Source organism: Gadus macrocephalus, chromosome 6 (genome assembly GCF_031168955.1).
Source record: "Gadus macrocephalus chromosome 6, ASM3116895v1".
NCBI classification, from domain to species: Eukaryota; Metazoa; Chordata; class Actinopteri; order Gadiformes; family Gadidae; genus Gadus; species Gadus macrocephalus.
In genome coordinates this window covers 13,490,508-13,497,441 of record NC_082387.1, presented here as the reverse complement: position 1 = coordinate 13,497,441, position 6,934 = coordinate 13,490,508, and positions in this window count along the sequence as shown.

Below are 6,934 nucleotides of genomic sequence, written 5' to 3'. Positions count from 1 at the left end.
CCCCACGCCGCTTCACAGGCGCGTGCTCGGTGCGCACGCCGAGGCAGCCCTGAGCATGTTGCGCTCACCAGCACACAATACCATTATTATGAAATTGGTTATTAACTAAAATTGTTTGTGTTATATATATATAGATGTAAAGATATATATATATATTATACGTATCCCCAATTCCTCTTTACTATGATAGAACGGCAAACATGCAGGCATTTCCTTCAATCACCAATAGCATAATTAATTCAATGTAGTCATGGGAACGAAAACGGACTGCCCATACAGGCATGTGTGCGTGTGCGTGTGTGTTATCTCTTTCTATCAATGCTTTTAATCTAATGACATCAGGAAAGCACCCTCTAACCATTTTTCAAATGACCATTTTTCCCGTTACCCACATGTCTGATTACCATGTTGATCGTGTCCAGCATGACGCTTGTAGAAAAAGCCTACACGAAGTGTGTACACGGCAGCATAGCAGATACGTACAAGTAAGGTATAACCTACTGGCCTTTGTTACACATTTGTCGAAGCTGCATTTATCAATATGTCAGCTCAAGAAGCTTCACAGAATACATCACTTTTATTTGGTTTTATACAATACTGTATTATTTAAAGTTTTATAAACAATATTAACGAATACAAAATGTATACAATAGTTGTATTTTTATTTTATGTGTCCCTGATCATCTATTTCAAGCTTGTCGCAGCAAGTGTTAAATACTTCAATGTATGAAAGCTAATAATCTCTGTTATCATATTTCAATAATTTTTAATATTATTTTATAGGTTACACAAGTTGCACATAATGACTAATCAGGATGAACGCATTCTTTACTCAGACAACTACTTACATGTCAATGTATGTATTTTCTTCTGACACACAGTCTAATCAAGTAATTGTTGAGGACATTGATGTCAATACTAAGGATGGGAGGTGCACATTTCCCATTCATCAAGCTAGGACCTCAGCCTCCTTATGTAAAATCCTGGTTGCCCTCATTTCCTGTGGCACAGAAGTTCAATGAACCGTGCAAATCCTAGGCTGACACGAGTTGACATTAAGACATGCGGTCGCCACTTTGCATGCGCAAATACACACTTAGCGGTAAAGACCCAAAAACCATTGGCACTCACCTAAGTTTGCATATTAAACCGTGGTATGCACTTCCATGTAAATGCATGACGATAAGCAATTTGATTATCTGCAATGTCACAATACACTATAGCATTTCACTGCCTGCCTGCCAACATACATAGATATATATGTATTGCCATGTACTGTATGGTCCCTCTATGAACTCCAAGCTCTTTTGCTGCATAACTACTATTTATGTGTTCCCGTATTTATGTCTTTTCCAGCTCCCTTTGCCAGGTGATGACTTTGCTCCCGATTTCCTCCAATGAGGAAGAGCATCATTTCACATGTAGCCTCAAACATCCTTTATTTAGGTTTTGATCAACAAAGACCCTGATGCAAAGAACCGTAATAGAACATTGTTCATGTTTCATCCATGTTATTTAATTCAGCATTTTAAGACATCATACCATTGAACGCACCACAAAACAGCAGAGCAAATCACTTCTTTCGTAAATATCATAGGATCTTTAGTCAAATAGGATGACTGCCTTCAATTGATCCACATAATCCTAATCTCCGTGAAGGGTTTGAGCCCACTAACCCCCATGATGTCTTATTTATGTGTGTGAATAGCAAAGAGTGCCTCAGGTAGAATACACATATTTACACTTATAATCCCTGGCCGCTGAACCTTGCATGCCCATTTGCCTTTTCCCTCTTGGTGCGCACCGGGGGGGACTTGTAGTCACTTTAGGAGTGGCAGTGAATAATAATTCACCGGAATAACATGAACGTTTTACCAAGGGAGTGAGTGCCACACTACTGGATGGTGTGAGTTGAGGTTATGCAGAAAAAAACCTATCTGAGCTCCAACCCTAATATTGAGTTAATGATACAAATGTATCAATGACATGCATCTGATATTGGGTACACAGTATGGGAAATTAACACTGTGCACAAAAAGAAGACAAAGAGGAAGTTAGAAGAGAAGGAAGTTAGATAGATGTTCATTGTTTTGTGGTATTGTGTGCTATGTGCGCTTGCTCCAGCTTGCCTTATGCAGAAGGCAATTCTGTAGCAAAAAACTGAATGGTATGCTCCTCGCCTCGTATGATTGGTTTTAGGTGAGGAGTTTGTGGCGCAGGCGGCTAAGCCCAACACCTCCTCTAACCCGGGAGTGAATTACAACAAACCAGATGTTGGGATTGAATTTTATGCTTTGTTAGCGCCACTTGTGCGAATGTGTTGGTTTTACGAGGGTTAAAAAGAACACAAAACGTCTACTGTATTTCCCAGAGGGGCAGGAAAAAGTAGCATGTTGTGTGTTCACCTAAATTGACATTAAGAAGTAGAAAGAGTAGCCAGAAGCAGAAAGACTATCCAGAGAGAAGTGGGTTGACTATTCCTGTTGTGGTTTGTCTTTTTCTTTTTTTGATCGAGTGGGGGAGCGTGCAGCTGCCACTTGATGGCACATATGGACGGAGAGCTCTGGTGATTAGAGAGGGGGTTGGGTGTAAGTGCACATGGCCCCCTCAGTCACCCTTTAGGAAATAACAGTGGAAGAAAAGTGTGCCTTTTCACAAGTGTAAGTGAGGTTTGGTATGAGCAGAAAGCAGCAGTGGTTGAAGAGAAGTGAGCACTTGATGGACATTGCAAATGTCTACGACAGAATCAGGATCTGAACTATGACATATTGTGTGGATGACTCTATCAATATGTTTATTCCACTGTTTAAAAAGTAGAATAAAAAGTGATTCTTCTTATTATTATTATTATAATAACAATTTTAAGGAAAAAAGTTGTGCAAAATCAATTCCATTGTATCTCTGTCTCTTAAATGTCATGTGTGGTTTTTTATACAGCAGGTGGCCAGACAGTAAAATTTAATTTACCCAGACACATGTTTGCTTTCAAAACAAGAGGTAGAAAGTTGGTATTTAGAATAAACAACCCTTTGTTTTAACATAATTTGAATATATTGACCCTTTATTAGGAAGTGACAGCTTTCTTCTTTGAGTATTCATTGCAACCGACTAAAAATGTTTTGCCTATGGTAAATGTAACTTACAAGCATGATCAATGACAACAGAAGAAAAACTGAATACTTTATGCATTGCAAAATTACTTTCTATACTACTACTACTATACTATATTGCAGTTATATGGTTTCTAACTGGATATACTTTGCAATACATAATATAAAGCATCTCTCTTCCATTCTATGGATATTTAAGATCCACCTATCAATGTATATTCATATTTATGAAGGATGTGTTTGTATAAAGAGATCCCTGTATTTACATTAATACATTCATACACAACAAACATAGTATCGTGTTTCGAAAGGTGTTTGAAATACATAAGGGATGTTTAACAATATAAATATACATCAAAGAGCAACCAAAATATCCATATGCATAGAACATGTGTAGTATGCTTGTCAAATGTGCACGGGTAACAATTTTGCACAGCAAAAGCATTCTTGTCATCTTGTTCAGGAAGAGGAGGGGGGAGGGGATGCTTGTCCATATGGACCCTGGTGGGAATAAAGAGCACTCAAGCACAAACAGAATGGCATCTGATACTCCACACGTTATTCCATCTAACTAAGAGCATCAATACGAGGCCCGAGCTACATGCAGACCAAGATGAGGCTGCCACAGACTCAGACGGATTCGTGTTAATAAGCCTGATTTACTTGGCACACGCTCAGAGCAAAAATAATAAAACCTCATTTTATATGGCAACCTCATTGCACTTTGTTCTATGGGATCAATATTACTGGGGGGAAAAGCACGATATCAAATGGGCAAAAGGTTTGGAGTATGCAGGGAACTGATGAAGTCGTTGATTATTTCTGGGTCCAAATGCGCAGTGTGGCTTGGCGCAGTGCATTTTATTCTAGTGAACGGATGATATCACCCTGGCACCGCTCGTCTGGGCGGCTCCATTCCCATCCGGGGAGGGAGCCATGAGAGATGGACGACAACCCTCTAGGGGCCAATGAGTGAGGCTGTCATTAGAGGCACTTCCTGTTAAAAGTTACTCGGAAATATAGGCCTCCAAAATGTAAGTATGTGTGTGTAATTCTATGCGAGAGAGACAGACGGACGTGAAAGTGAGTCGGAGATAGGAGATACAAAAAAGCTTTTAAAGCTTTCAAGTAACTGGATTCAAATTATGACACAGAAATATGTCCCTGCCAAGGATCATTCCTGGTAAGATGTGGATCCTGTTGCCAAGACAGTGAATACAACCAAGGTCGTGCTGCATCGCACTGTTTTATGAAAACCGGCCAAAAGCATTACTCATGAAACGTAGAGCAAATAATATAGCATGTATATCATTTGGTCAAGTGGGTGGGGAGCTCATTGCTTAATCATGCCTGCTGACCTGTATCGATTCCCTGCATGAGGTGATGAGTCATTGCGGTCACACTCTAAATGGGGCAATGTCACCCATGCAGAGGTGACTCCAAGTTGAGCTCAGCTCCCACGTTTCTGTTCCTGTCCTTGACTCTCACTCTATCCATTGCTCGCCCTCTCCCATTTTTCTCCTCATCTTCATGCACACCTTTTTCTCTTGCTACAAACACACACAAATAGACACACACACCTACAAACACACACACACACACACACACACACACACACACACACACACACACACACACACACACACACACACACACACACACACACACACACACACACACACACACCCCTCCCCTTTTGCTTTTAGGCTTCTCTGGGTTATTCATGAGCTTCCTTTGGTGCTGTCAGTTCTCATCGGGGCCAGAGAAGACCGCACAAATAATGGAGCGTCCCCACAGACGGGTATTTAGGGTGGACAGCGGTAGGGCCAGGCTCTCCCATGGAGAAACCACATTTGAGGTCTCTGTTTTACTGACACTATGGCAGATATGTCACTCATTTTGCATTCAGTTTTCCATATGGATCGCAGAACGCAACGAACCATGACTTACTGTCTCTCACGGAATTCGTTGGAAGGGCCAACTAAACCAAGAAGTGTTGAGGGAATAAATTACTAAAATTGACTGAACATAGCTTGGGTTTTGTGTTTGAAGCAAAATAATAATACAAAAAAGTACACCGTACCTTTGCTCATTAAGTGGTATACTTATATTTATTTATATTTGCAACAATTGATCAGCAAACATCAACATAATAGCTGAGGCCCAGATTAAAAAAATCGTTCATCCTTAAAATCTTTCCGTCTTTCAATATTTCATTGTATTGACGCCATACGCCAAAGGTTGTGTGAGTGAATTTCCAGAATCAATAATCTTGTGTGGTATCCTTCCTTCAATTCAATAGTAGGAGTCCCCAATCAATATTACTGCGTGAGAACGAGAATCCATGCCAATAGCATGGAGGCAAAATCCCCAAAGAGCTCTCCCAAGGTCTTCCTTCCTTGCACGCTGCCTCCTCTGTTTGTATAATAATGCTATAATGTGATCCCTCTGACACACCCAACACAAACCCTAGACAATATTATCTTTTTTTTTTTTACTGCATACTGTTCTGTGTCTAACAAAAGTAAGATATGGATCTGGGGAAAGTTGGTGCTGTAAAGCTCATTGTGCCGAATATGCCTTTTCCCTCATCATTCCCCGCATTTCTTTGGAAACATCACTCTTCCTCTCTGTCTCCTCCACAGTCAGTTTGCCGGCCATCAGGCATTTTTACGACACACCATAAATTGAAGGGAGAGGGTGTTGATGTGCAGAGGAATGATACGTCTGCTATGGAATAAAATAATAACCTGCCGACACAGAGCACTCCCCAAAGAGTGGAAGTCCCTGTCAAAGCCGTTGCAATGTATATGATTGACCATCTCTCTCTCTCTTTCTCTCTCTCCTTCTTTCACCTCAACCTAGCTCTCCCTATCCTCCAGCGATCTCTCTCTCCATCTCCCTCTCAAACACCCTCTCCCATCTCCTTCTTTCCACCCCGGTCCCTGTCTATAGATCATAATAGAAATGACATCATCTGTGGTTATGAATGTAATGGCCGTTTTTAATTACACATCCCATCAGGTGTGTGTGTGTGTGTCTGTGTGTGTGTGTGCGTGTGTGTGTGGGGGGGGGGTGTGTGTGTGTGTGTGTGTACGTGTGGGTGTGTGTGTGTGTGTGTGTGTGTGTGTGTGTGTGCGTGTGGGTGTGTGCGTGTGTGTGTGCGTGTGTGTGTGTGTGTGTGTGTGGGGGGGGGGGGGTGTGTGTGTGTGTGTGTGTGTACGTGTGTGTGTGTGTGTGCGTGTGGGTGTGTGTGTGTGTGTGTGCGTGTGGGTGTGTGTGTGTGTGTGTGTGTGTGTGTGTAGCGGGCTCTTTTTGCAGATAGATTGATTCTTTCATAACATATATACAAAAAAAAGGAAGACAGATAGATAAGTGGTAAGGAACAAAGAAGGGAAGGAAAACACAGAAGAGGGAAGTAGTGGCGTGTGTATGTGGGGGGGGGGGGGGGGGGCTGGGAGGGGACAATGTATGTCACAGCAGTTTAATCAGTTCAATGTGGGAAAGCTCTTAGGATAACGACCTGGCAATACACATTGTGTTTATTGATTTTCAGCATGCTAAGCAAACCCGGGCAAACACTTACACTGGCTGTGTTTAACATGCACCTGTGGAACACCCTGCTGCTCATTGAACCCCCTGCTGCTCAGAGCAAGGGTACATCCCTCCTGTGTTCCCCTTGATCCGTGCCCCCCGTCGCTGTACCCATCCAGCCCACCGGGGATGCATTACGTGTTTGGAAAATGAATTGCTCTTCATACACAATGGAAAATGTGCACGTCGCTCCGATCACTCTAGTAGATTGAAGCAGAGAGTTACGCCCT